A 14610-nucleotide genomic window follows, 5' to 3' on the forward strand; every position below is an offset into this window, starting at 1 on the left:
CACTTATGAACCATTGTATATATCCTGCACTTACTGCTATTGCACTTCTGGTTAGACCCAAACTGCATTTCGTTGCCTTGTACCTGTGTAATGACAGTAAAGTTGAATCTAATCTAATCTAATCATCCTGTAGGGTAACATTACAGCTTGTTTCTACCTGATGATGAACATCTGTCCTGTAGGGTAACATTACAGCTTGTTTCTACCTGATGATGAACATCTGTCCTGTAGGGTAACATTACAGCTTGTTTTCTACCTGATGCTGAACATCTGTCCTGTAGGGTAACATTACAGCTTGTTTCTACCTGATGGTGAACATCTGTCCTGTAGGGTAACATTACAGCTTGTTCTACCTGATGATGAACATCTGTCCTGTAGGGTAACATTACAGCTTGTTTCTCCCTGATGATGAACATCTGTCCTGTAAGGTAACATTACAGCTTGTTTCTCCCTGATGATGAACATCTGTCCTGTAGGGTAACATTACAGCTTGTTTCATCCTGATGCTGAACATCTGTCCTGTAGGGTAACATTACAGCTTGTTTCTACCTGATGCTGAACATCTGTCCTGTAGGGTAACATTACAGCTTGTTTCTACCTGATGATGAACATCTGTCCTGTAGGGTAACATTACAGCTTGTTTCTACCTGATGCTGAACATCTGTCCTGTAGGGTAACATTACAGCTTGTTTCTACCTGATGATGAACATCTGTCCTGTAGGGTAACATTACAGCTTGTTTCTCCTGATGATGACATCTGTCCTGTAGGGTAACATTACAGCTTGTTTCTCCCTGATGATGAACATCTGTCCTGTAGGGTAACATTACAGCTTGTTTCTCCCTGATGATGAACATCTGTCCTGTAGGGTAACATTACAGCTTGTTTCTACCTGATGATGAACATCTGTCCTGTAGGGTAACATTACAGCTTGTTTCTACCTGATGCTGAACATCTGTCCTGTAGGGTAACATTACAGCTTGTTTCTACCTGATGCTGAACATCTGTCCTGTAGGGTAACATTACAGCTTGTTTCTACCTGATGATGAACATCTGTCCTGTAGGGTAACATTACAGCTTGTTTCTCCCTGATGATGAACATCTGTCCTGTAAGGTAACATTACAGCTTGTTTCTCCCTGATGATGAACATCTGTCCTGTAGGGTAACATTACAGCTTGTTTCATCCTGATGCTGAACATCTGTCCTGTAGGGTAACATTACAGCTTGTTTCTACCTGATGCTGAACATCTGTCCTGTAGGGTAACATTACAGCTTGTTTCTACCTGATGATGAACATCTGTCCTGTAGGGTAACATTACAGCTTGTTTCTACCTGATGCTGAACATCTGTCCTGTAGGGTAACATTACAGCTTGTTTCTACCTGATGATGAACATCTGTCCTGTAGGGTAACATTACAGCTTGTTTCTCCTGATGATGAACATCTGTCCTGTAGGGTAACATTACAGCTTGTTTCTCCCTGATGATGAACATCTGTCCTGTAGGGTAACATTACAGCTTGTTTCTCCCTGATGATGAACATCTGTCCTGTAGGGTAACATTACAGCTTGTTTCTACCTGATGATGAACATCTGTCCTGTAGGGTAACATTACAGCTTGTTTCTCCCTGATGATGAACATCTGTCCTGTAGGGTAACATTACAGCTTGTTTCTACCTGATGATGAACATCTGTCCTGTAGGGTAACATTACAGCTTGTTTCTACCTGATGATGAACATCTGTCCTGTAGGGTAACATTACAGCTTGTTTCTCCCTGATGATGAACATCTGTCCTGTAGGGTAACATTACAGCTTGTTTCTACTGATGATGAACATCTGTCCTGTAGGGTAACATTACAGCTTGTTTCTCCCTGATGAACATCTGTCCTGTAGGGTAACATTACAGCTTGTTTCTACCTGATGATGAACATCTGTCCTGTAGGGTAACATTACAGCTTGTTTCTCCCTGATGATGAACATCTGTCCTGTAGGGTAACATTACAGCTTGTTTCTACCTGATGATGAACATCTGTCCTGTAGGGTAACATTACAGCTTGTTTCTACCTGATTATGAACATCTGTCCTGTAGGGTAACATTACAGCTTGTTTCTCCCTGATGATGAACATCTGTCCTGTAGGGTAACATTACAGCTTGTTTCTACCTGATGATGAACATCTGTCCTGTAGGGTAACATTACAGCTTGTTTCTCCCTGATGAACATCTGTCCTGTAGGGTAACATTACAGCTTGTTTCTCCCTGATGAACATCTGTCCTGTAGGGTAACATCACAGCGTTCTTACACAATACTTGACTAATTTCACAGATTGTTGTTACTATCAGTCTCTTAAACACTAGGACATGATACCTTTATTTATTTACATGTCTTGAGACTCCATGTAAATAATCATTTTTTGCATCGTAACACACACTTCCTTTAAAGTTGATAGAAACCATATTCAACTATTAAAAGCTCTATGAAAAGCTGTTTTTGGTCTTCTCTACCCTTTTCAAACCATCAAAACTCTAGTGTTGGTGGAAAGAAACATAATTTACCGATTTACATGTGAAAATATGTTGGCTCTATACACGCTAAAAGGACTGTTTATTAAATGAAGTCTGGTTTGGCGCTAGCTCCGTCACAGCGGTTTCTGGGAAACAGAAAGGTCTTAAATAGGTTTTACAACGTTACATCTCCCAAGGGTTAAGACACTTTTATTATTTTTTAAGTTTTATTGCTATTCGGATGTGCACCACGCAGTAGGCACATTGTTGACCTTTCTGTGGAATTTTCTAATTTCTAATTTCTAAAGATTGCTGTTCAATCAGTCTCTAAGACACGAGGACATTGGACACCTGTGGTTTGATTGGTAGATGAGCCTTTCATGGAACATGTGTTGAGACAGTCCTCTGAGGGAGTGCAGGGCAGAGATATCCGGGCCGAGCTCCTCCCACTCGTCCTCTCTCACCTCTGGGAACGAAACAAACAAACACATTTAAAAATTGAATAAGACGTGTAACAATCCCCAAACACACACGGCAAGGGAAAGGTACAACGCATAAAATTAAGGTAATGGGCGGATCTCTGATATCAATCGGCTACAATCTAGTCCTGCATACTTTAATCACACAACACCTGAATAAACCCTCAACCCTACAAACACCCTAATTGCATTTAAGTCGGCTCAATAACCATGCTAATAAAATAAAAAGAAGACCATAGAGTATAAGTTTAACTGCGTGTATTAATGACACAACTTATTAAACATCGGACACACCCCCTCCGTACATACACGTTAAAGCACTCAAAGTTTCCCACACATTTAAACACGTTTCCCCCAAAACACCCCAACGTCCCCCAAAACACCCCAACGTCCCCCAAAACCCCCCGACGTCCCCCAAAACCCCCCAACGTCCCCAAAACACTCCGATGTCCCAACAAAACAAATGTCATTCAATAAACTTAAATAGTCCGGATCCAGATAAGCAAACGTAGCGAACAAACAAAACAAAACAAACATGGACGGAGAAGCGTGGCCAGAAGCCTCAGTTAATGACTGTCCACACGGGCAACTTACGCAACCTCGCCACGGATTGGATTTGGATTTTAAAAACACCCCCCTTTGAAGGTGTTTCAATATCACCCAAACTTCTCGTTAATGAAAGTAGAGATTTGTACTTGGCAAATTGCGTTGTGTGGAATCAATCATGTTATTTTGGGGAATTAAAAAGAACATTGATATAGGACAACATGAAGACAACATGAGGACAACATGAAGACAACATGAGGACAACATGAAGACAATATGAGGACAACATGAGGACAACATGAAGACAACATGAGGACAACATGAGGACAACATGAAGACAACATGAGGGCAACATGAAGACAACATGAGGACAACATGAAGACAACATGAGGGCAACATGAGGACAACATGAAGACAACATGAGGGCAACATGAGGACAACATGAGGACAACATGAAGACAACATGAAGACAACATGAGGACAACATGAGGACAACATGAGGGCAACATGAAGGCAACATGGAGACAACATGAGGACAACATGAAGACAACATGAAGACAACATGAGGACAACATGAGGACAACATGAGGACAACATGAGGGCAACATGAAGGCAACATGGAGACAACATGAGGACAACATGGGGACAACATGAGTCTTCCATCTCTCCATTGTCCTGTCAATGGTATCAAATGCAGCGCTAAGATCTAATAACACAAGTACAGAGATAAGTCCTTCGTCTGATGCAATTAGGAGGTCATTAGTAATTTAACAAGTGCTGTCTCTGTGCTATGATGAACTCTAAATCCTGACTGAAAATCCTCAAATAAGCTGTTGCTATGCAGAAAGTCACACAGCTGTTTGGCGACTGCTTTCTCAAGAATCTTAGAGAGAAATGGAAGGTTGGATATAGGTCTATAGTTGGCTAAAACATCTGGATCAAGGTTGGATATAGGTCTATAGTTGGCTAAAACATCTGGATCAGGGTTGGATATAGGTCTATAGTTGGCTAAAACATCTGGATCAAGGTTGGATATAGGTCTACAGTTGTCTAAAACATCTGGATCAAGGTTGGATATAGGTCTATAGTTGGCTAAAACATCTGGATCAAGGTTGGATATAGGTCTATAGTTGGCTAAAACATCTGGATCAAGGTTGGATATAGGTCTATAGTTGGCTAAAACATCTGGATCAAGGTTTGGCTTTTTCAGAAGAGGTTTAATTACAGCTACTTTAAAGTGCTGTGGTACATAGCCTGTTAATAAAGACAAATTGGTTATATCTAGTAAAGAAGTGTTGACTAAAGGAAAAACTTCTTTAAGTAGCCTAGTCGGGATGGGGTCTAAGAGGCAGGTTGATGGTTTAGATGAAGCCTAGTCGGGATGGGGTCTAAGAGGCAGGTTGATGGTTTAGATGAAGCCTAGTCGGGATGGGGTCTAAGAGGCAGGTTGATGGTTTAGATGAAGCCTAGTCGGGATGGGGTCTAAGAGGCAGGTTGATGGTTTAGATGAAGCCTAGTCGGGATGGGGTCTAAGAGGCAGGTTGATGGTTTAGATGAAGCCTAGTCGGGATGGGGTCTAAGAGGCAGGTTGATGGTTTAGATGAAGCCTAGTCGGGATGGGGTCTAAGAGGCAGGTTGATGGTTTAGATGAAGCCTAGTCGGGATGGGGTCTAAGAGGCAGGTTGATGGTTTAGATGAAGCCTAGTCGGGATGGGGCTAAGAGGCAGGTTGATGGTTTAGATGAAGCCTAGTTGGATGGGGTCTAAGAGGCAGGTTGATGGTTTAGATGAAGCCTAGTCGGGATGGGGGCTAAGAGGCAGGTTGATGGTTTAGATGAAGCCTAGTTGGGATGGGGTCTAAGAGGCAGGTTGATGGTTTAGATGAAAAATAATTGGCAACAGAGTCTAGAGTCATTCGCAGCGAGTCTGCTGCACTATCAACAAAATGATGGATTTGTGAGGGACTAATAGCATAGGAGTCCTCCGTTACTTTGGGACTTGGTAATGAATTAAATGCTAACGGAATCGCATCCTTAAATTTAGCTACAGCACTATCAGATAGACATCTTGTATAGGAGGTTTTACCTAACGGCGTGTAGTTCAGCAGTATAAACTCAAAAGTTATCAAACAGTGGTCAGATAGGAAGGGATTCTGTGGGAACACTATTAAATGTTCAATTTCAACACCATACACCAGAACAAGATGGGGGGGGGTTAAAACGGTGAGTTGGTTTATGTACACTTTGAGAGAAGCCAATAGAATCTAATAGAGAGATAAACGCAGTACTAAGGCTATAATAGAATCTAATAGAGAGATAAACGCAGTACTAAGACTATAATAGAATCTAATAGAGAGATAAACGCAGTACTAAGGCTATAATAGAATCTAATAGAGATAAACGCAGTACTAAGGCTATAATAGAATCTAATAGAGATAAACGCAGTACTAAGACTATAATAGAATCTAATAGAGAGATAAACGCAGTACTAAGGCTATAATAGAATCTATAGAGAGATAAACGCAGTACTAAGGCTATAATAGAATCTAATAGAGAGATAAACGCAGTACTAAGGCTATAATAGAATCTAATAGAGAGATAAACACAGTACTAAGGCTATATAGAATCTAATAGAGAGATAAACACAGTACTAAGGCTATAATAGAATCTAATAGAGAGATAACACAGTACTAAGGCTATAATAGAATCTAATAGAGAGATAAACACAGTACTAAGGCTATAATAGAATCTAATAGAGAGATAAACACAGTACTAAGGCTATAATAGAATCTAATAGAGAGATAAACACAGTACTAAGACTATCATAGAATCTAATAGAGAGATAACACAGTACTAAGGCTATAATAGAATCTAATAGAGAGATAAACGCAGTACTAAGGCTATAATAGAATCTAATAGAGAGATAAACACAGTAACTAAGGCTATAATAGAATCTAATAGAGAGATAAACGCAGTACTAAGGCTATAATAGAATCTAATAGAGAGATAAACGCAGTACTAAGGCTATAATAGAATCTAATAGAGAGATAAACGCAGTACTAAGGCTATAATAGAATCTAATAGAGAGATAAACACAGTACTAAGACTATCATTCTCATCGTCCACATGAATATTAAAATCCCCTACAATAAGAACTTTGTCCGTTTTTAGCACTAAGTTTGACAAAAACTCTGCAAATTCGGATAAGAATTCAGAGTCTGGACCAGGTGCTCGGTACACTATAACAAATAGAACTGGTTCAGAGTCTGGACCAGGTGCTCGGTACACTATAACAAATAGAACTGGTTCAGAGTCTGGACCAGGTGCTCGGTACACTATAACAAATAGAACTGGTTCAGAGTCTGGACCAGGGTCTCGGTACACTATAACAAATAGAACTGGTTCAGAGTCTGGACCAGGGTCTCGGTACACTATAACAAATAGAACTGGTTCAGAGTCTGGACCAGGGTCTCGGTACACTATAACAAATAGAACTGGTTCAGAGTCTGGACCAGGGTCTCGGTACACTATAACAAATAGAACTGGTTCAGAGTCTGGACCAGGTGCTCGGTACACTATAACAAATAGAACTGGTTCAGAGTCTGGACCAGGTGCTCGGTACACTATAACAAATAGAACTGGTTCAGAGTCTGGACCAGGGTCTCGGTACACTATAACAAATAGAACTGGTTCAGAGTCTGGACCAGGGTCTCGGTACACTATAACAAATAGAACTGGTTCAGAGTCTGGACCAGGGTCTCGTACACTATAACAAATAGAAACTGGTTCGAGTCTGGACCAGGGTCTCGGTACACTATAACAAATAGAACTGGTTCAGAGTCTGGACCAGGTGCTCGGTACACTATAACAAATAGAACTGGTTCAGAGTCTGGACCAGGGTCTCGGTACACTATAACAAATAGACTGGTCAGAGTCTGGACCAGGGTCTCGGTACACTATAACAATAGAACTGGTTCAGAGTCTGGACCAGGTCTCGGTACACTATAACAAATAGAACTGGTTCAGAGTCTGGACCAGGGTCTCGGTACACTATAACAAATAGAACTGGTTCAGAGTCTGGACCAGGGTCTCGGTACCTATAACAAATAGAACTGGTTGCATTGATTTCCAACTTGGGTGTGAAAGACTAAGAACAAGACTTTCTAATGAGTTATAATTTAGTTTAGGTTTAGAGCTGATTAGTAGACTAGAATCAAAGATAGCTGCAACTCCACCTCCTCGGCCTGCGCCTCGAGGAATGTGAGTATTAATATGACTGGGGGGGGTGGACTCATTTAGACTAACATATTCTCCATCACCCAGCCAGGTTTCAGTAAGACAAAATAAATCAATATTAGAATCTGATATTAATTCATTTACTAGTACCCCTTTAGAAGAGAGAGATCTGATGTTTAAGAGTCCACATTTAATTCTCCTATTCTTTTGCACTATTGCACTTGTGGTTTTAAATAATTTTAATGGTCGGGGGGCAGACACCGTCACTATGGGGGTTTTACTAGGTAACTCCTGGAGTAAAGGAGCAGAGAAGTGTGTTAGACTGGGACTCTGCCTCCTGGTCCCAACTCTGGATTGTCAGGGATCAGGTCCACTAATAAACCTGTCAAGATTTCTAGAAATGAGAGCTGCTCCAGCCCAAGTGGGATGAATGCCGTCTCTCCGAATCAGACCAGGTCTTCCCCAGAAAGACTGCCAGTGATCCACAAAGCCCACATCATGATCTGGACACCACCTCGATAGCCAGCGGCGACATGACGACATGCGGCTATACATGTCATCACTGGTTAGATTTGGCAGGGGTCCAGAGAAAACTACGGTGTCCCACATGGACTTTGCGTATGTACACACCGATTCAACATTAATCTTAGTAACCTCCGATTACCGTAACCGGGAGTCATTAACGCCAACGTGAATAACAATCTTGCTGTATTTACGTTTATCCTTAGCCAGCAGTTTCAGATAAGACTCAACGTCGCCCGCTCTAGCCCCCGGGATGCTCTTAACTACGGCCGCCGGCTTCGCTAACTTCACGTTTCTCAGAATGGAGCTGCCGATAACCAGAGTTGGTTTCTCAGCGGGGGGGTTGCTGAGTGGAAAACCTGTTAGAAACGCTAACAGGCTGGTGGCGGTCCGAGGTCTTGGAAAGCTTACGACTGTCTCTTCCTCGTCCTCTCACAGTCACCCAGGCACTATGTCCTGTCTGCTCCGGAGGGCCCGGGGGACGGCTACCAGAGGCTAACTCAGGCTCAGGCCGGCCCGCGCCGACTACCGAGGGGGGGTTAGCTTCAGTAACTAACGGCTGATCTATCATGGTGCTGATCCGGACTTCTAACTCACTAAGCCTCGCCTCCATGTCTATAAATAAACTACACTTGTTACACACGCCATCACCGCTAAAGAATGCAGAGGAGTAACTAAACATCTCACACACAAGTCGCTAGCAGCTTAGCTAAAGTACGGTAGCGTTAGCTACTGTTGGAGCTGAATCCTGCTCCATTCTCAGGGTTCATACTAGTCAAAATCTCAGATGTGGATGTGTGAATCCATTTTATTACAGAGGATATCCTAGAGACAAATACAGAGTCAACACGGCTCTCCCCCAAATCTGTCTGCCTCTCTGGATCTTGGACTCCTAATCTTATTCACAAAGGGAGGGGTCTCTAGACCACAGTGATGTGTGTGTGTGTGTGTGCTTATTCGTTATCTCTTCAGTTGGAATGTGACTTAAGGTTTATGACCCTCAGTTCAGGACTGGCAAAGCAAAAGATCAGTGGGCCATGAAGAAGGACTGGAACCAGAGACAGGATACGTCTCTAACATCATCAATTCAACTTCTGACACATTTGTAGAGCTGGATTATAACAAAATGTAGCAAATCATCTTATATTATAAAACAGAATTATTGCAAAACATCTTAATGTAACAAACAACAAACAACAAACTATATACTTATAACAACAAACTCAATGCATGACCAACATGTTTCATTTATGCTGAAATAACGCTTTTACCTTTTGACTTAAATGTATAATGCAAATCACACACAATGTTTAAGCACATAGAACATTTTAAATTCCAACACTGCCAAGCGTTAAAAACAGCTGTTATTTAACAAAAGTCGCTGAAAAATGAAAAGATATGTGAGTGCTTAGGCAGAACAACATGACAGGGGGACAATATGAGGACAACGTGAAGACAACATGAGGACATGTGTGTGTGTGTGTATGTGTATGTGTGTGTGTGTGTGTGTATCTGTGTGTGTGTGTGTGTGTGTGTGTGTGTAAAAAGTAAAATATTTCTCACCGAACTGTTGAGTGAGGCTAAGGAGGCTGAAGAGGATCAGGAGCCAACGAGTCTTCCATCTCTCCATTGTCCTGCAAAACACCACAAACGCACAAAATACACAACACACTGCCCAGTGCACCCAGATGTAATCCAGGTCCTTCTCAGCTCAGATGAAAGTGAACAAGAACAGAAAAGAAAGGGAGTGCTGTCTCCACCTTTCCTTGGAAATGAGTCATTATTGGGTGTGTGTGTGTCTGTGTTGTCAAGTGAGTTGTGATCACGCCACCTGGACGGGTGTGTATCCTGGGTTAAACGGGGACCAGTTGGGGTGCATTGTAACAGTCCTGGGCTGTAGGGTACTTTTCCCAGGTAAAAGCCCATGTTGCAAGTTAACCACCACTGTTGATTATTGGGTACAAAAAGCACTTAAGATATGTATATCATTTTTAAAAATGTCTCCAAATAGTTTTAAAAGTTAGTTTTTGGTCATTTTTTGGTATTTGCGGGTTTATGGAGTCAATTCAGTGATGACGTCACGATGGGGAGTTAAGTCTCAGCCTGGCACTAGAACTACGGTGACTGACTGGGATGAGGAAGAGGAGGAAGAGGAGGAAGAGGTGGAAGAGGAGGAGGAGGAGGAAGAGGAGGAAGAGGAGGAAGAGGATGAAGAGGAGGAAGAGGATGAAGAGGAGGAAGAGGATGAAGAGGAGGAAGAGGAGGTAAGGCCAGCAGCCGAATAATTACCAACCTTCCAGTTGTGAGAGGGTAAATGAGGAATTTTCAAGATTGTGGGGAAGTCTCCTTCATTTATCTCCTTTATTAATCTCCTTTATTTATCTCCTTCATTTATCTCCTTCATTTATCTCCTTTATTAATCTCCTTTATTTATCTCCTTTATTAATCTCCTTCATTTATCTCCTTCATTTATCTCCTTTATTAATGTCCTTTATTATCTTCTTTATTTATCTCCTTTATTTATCTCCTTTATTAATCTCCTTCATTTATCTCCTTTATTATCTCCTTATTAATCTTCTTTATTTATCTCCTTTATTTATCTCCTTCATTTATCTCCTTTATTAATCTCCTTTATTTATCTTCTTTATTAATCTCCTCATTTATCTCCTTCATTTATCTCCTTTATTTATCTTCTTTATTTATCTCCTTTATTTATCTCCTTTATAATCTCCTTCATTTATCTCCTTTATTTATCTCCTTCATTTATCTCCTTTATTTATCTTCTTTATTTATCTCCTTCATTATCTCCTTTATTAATCTCCTATATTATCTCCTTTATTTATATCCTTCATTAATCTCCTTTATTTATCTCTTTATTAATCTCCTTCATTTATCTCCTTTATTTATCTTCTTTATTTATCTCCTTCATTTATATCCTTCATTAATCTCCTTTATTTATCTCCTTTATTAATCTCCTTTATTTATCTCCTTTATTTATATCCTTCATTAATCTCCTTTATTTATCTCCTTTATTAATCTCCTTTATTTATCTTCTTTATTAATCTCCTTCATTAATCTCCTTTATTTATCTCCTTTATTTATCTCCTTTATTAATCTCCTTTATTAATCTCCTTTATTAATCTCCTTTATTAATCTCCTTTATTTATCTTCTTTATTAATCTCCTTTATTAATCTCCTTTATTAATCTCCTTTATTAATCTCCTTTATTTATCTCCTTTATTAATCTTCTTTATTTATCTTCTTTATTAATCTCCTTTATTTATCTCCTTTATTAATCTCCTTATAATCTCCTTTATTAATCTCCTTTATTAATCTCCTTATTTATCTCCTTTATTAATCTTCTTTATTTATCTCCTTTATTAATCTCCTTATTTATCTTCTTTATTAATCTCCTTCATTATCTCCTTTATTTATCTTCTTTATTTATCTCCTTCATTTATCTCCTTTATTAATCTCCTTTATTTATCTTCTTTATTAATCTCCTTCATTAATCTCCTTTATTATCTCCTTTTATTAATCTCCTTATTAATCTCCTTTATTAATCTCCTTTATTAATCTCCTTTATTTATCTTCTTTATTAATCTCCTTTATTAATCTCCTTTATTATCTCCTTTATTAATCTCCTTTATTTATTCCTTTATTAATCTTCTTTATTTATCTTCTTTATTAATCTCCTTCATTTATCTCCTTTATTTATCTCCTTTATTAATCTCCTTTATTAATCTCCTTTATTAATCTCCTTTATTAATCTCCTTCATTTATCTCCTTCATTTATCTCCTTCATTTATCTCCTTTATTAATCTCCTTCATTTATCTCCTTTATTTATCTCCTTTATTAATCTCCTTCATTTATCTCCTTCATTTATCTCCTTTATTAATCTCCTTCATTTATCTCCTTCATATCTCCTTTATTAATCTCCTTCATTTATCTCCTCATTTATCTCCTTCATTATCTCCTTTATTTATCTCCTTTATTAATCTCCTTCATTTATCTCCTTCATTTATCTCCTTATTAATCTCCTTTATTTATCTTCTTTATTAATCTCCTTCATTTATCTCCTTTATTTATCTCCTTTATTTATCTCCTTTATTAATCTCCTTTATTAATCTCCTTTATTAATCTCCTTTATTAATCTCCTTTATTTATCTTCTTTATTAATCTCCTTTATTAATCTCCTTTATTAATCTCCTTTATTAATCTCCTTTATTTATCTCCTTATTAATCTTCTTTATTTATCTCCTTTATTAATCTCCTTTATTTATCTTCTTTTATTATCTCCTTATTATCTCCTTATTAATCTCCTTATTTATCTTCTTTATTAATCTCCTTTATTAATCTCCTTTATTAATCTCCTTTATTATCTCCTTTATTTATCTCCTTTATTAATCTTCTTTATTTATCTCCTTTATTAATCTCCTTTATTTATCTTCTTCATTAATCTCCTTCATTTATCTCCTTTATTTATCTTCTTTATTTATCTCCTTCATTTATCTCCTTTATTAATCTCCTTTATTTATCTTCTTTATTAATCTCCTTCATTAATCTCCTTTATTTATCTCCTTTATTAATCTCCTTTATTAACCTCCTTTATCATTCTCCTTTATTAATCTCCTTTATTATCTTCTTTATTAATCTCCTTTATTAATCTCCTTTATTAATCTCCTTTATTAATCTCCTTTATTTATCTCCTTTATTAATCTTCTTTATTTATCTTCTTTATTAATCTCCTTCATTTATCTCCTTTATTAATCTCCTTTATTAATCTCCTTTATTAATCTCCTTTATTAATCTCCTTCATTATCTCCTTCATTTTCTCCTTCATTAATCTCCTTTATTAACCTCCTTTATCTTCTCCTTTATTAATCTCCTTTATTTATCTTCTTTATTAATCTCCTTTATTAATCTCCTTTATTAATCTCCTTTATTAATCTCCTTTATTATCTCCTTTATTAATCTTCTTTATTTATCTTCTTTATTAATCTCCTTCATTTATCTCCTTTATTAATCTCCTTTATTAATCTCCTTTATTAATCTCCTTTATTAATCTCCTTTATTTATCTTCTTTATTAATCTCCTTCATTAATCTCCTTTATTTATCTCCTTTATTAATCTCCTTTATTAATCTCCTTTATTAATCTCCTTTATTAATCTCCTTTATTTATCTTCTTTATTAATCTCCTTATTAATCTCCTTATTAATCTCCTTTATTATCTCCTTCATTTATCTCTTCATTTATCTCCTTTATTTATCTCCTTCATTTGTCTCCTTCATTTGTCTCCTTTATTTATCTCCTTTATTAATCTCCTTCATTATCTCCTTCATTTATCTCCTTTATTTATCTCCTTTATTAATCTCCTTCATTTATCTCCTTCATTTATCTCCTTTATTAATCTCCTTTATTTATCTTCTTTATTAATCTCCTTCATTTATCTCCTTCATTTATCTCCTTCATTTATCTCCTTTATTAATCTCCTTTATTTATCTTCTTTATTTATCTCCTTTATTTATCTCCTTCATTTATCTCCTTTATTAATCTCCTTCATTTATCTCCTTCATTATCTCCTTTATTTATCTCCTTCATTTATCTCCTTATTAATCTCCTTATTAATCTTCTTTATTAATCTCCTTTAAATCTCCTCATTATCTCCTTCATTTATCTCCTTCATTTATCTCCTTTATTAATCTCCTTTATTTATCTTCTTTATTTATCTCCTTTATTAATCTCCTTCATTTATCTCCTTCATTTATCTCCTTTATTAATCTCCTTTATTTATCTTCTTTATTAATCTCCTTCATTAATCTCCTTTATTTATCTCCTTTATTAATCTCCTTTATTAATCTCCTTTATTAATCTCCTTTATTATCTCCTTTATTAATCTCCTTCATTTATCTCCTTCATTTATCTTCTTTATTAATCTCCTTTATTTATCTCCTTTATTAATCTCCTTCATTATCTCCTTCATTTATCTCCTTTATTAATCTCCTTTATTTATCTTCTTTATTTATCTCCTTTATTATCTCCTTCATTTATCTCCTTTATTAATCTCCTTCATTTATCTCCTTCATTTATCTCCTTTATTTATCTCCTCATTTATCTCCTTCATTTATCTCCTTTATTAATCTCTTTATTTATCTTCTTTATTTATCTCCTTATTTATCTCCTTATTAATCTCCTTCATTTATCTCCTTTATTTATCTCCTTCATTATCTCCTTTATTAATCTCCTTTATTTATCTTCTTTATTAATCTCCTCATTTATCTCCTTCATTTATCTCCTTCATTTATCTCCTTTATTAATCTCCTTATT

This window comes from Etheostoma spectabile, unplaced genomic scaffold (genome assembly GCF_008692095.1).
Source record: "Etheostoma spectabile isolate EspeVRDwgs_2016 unplaced genomic scaffold, UIUC_Espe_1.0 scaffold00001124, whole genome shotgun sequence".
In the NCBI taxonomy this organism is placed as follows: Eukaryota; Metazoa; Chordata; class Actinopteri; order Perciformes; family Percidae; genus Etheostoma; species Etheostoma spectabile.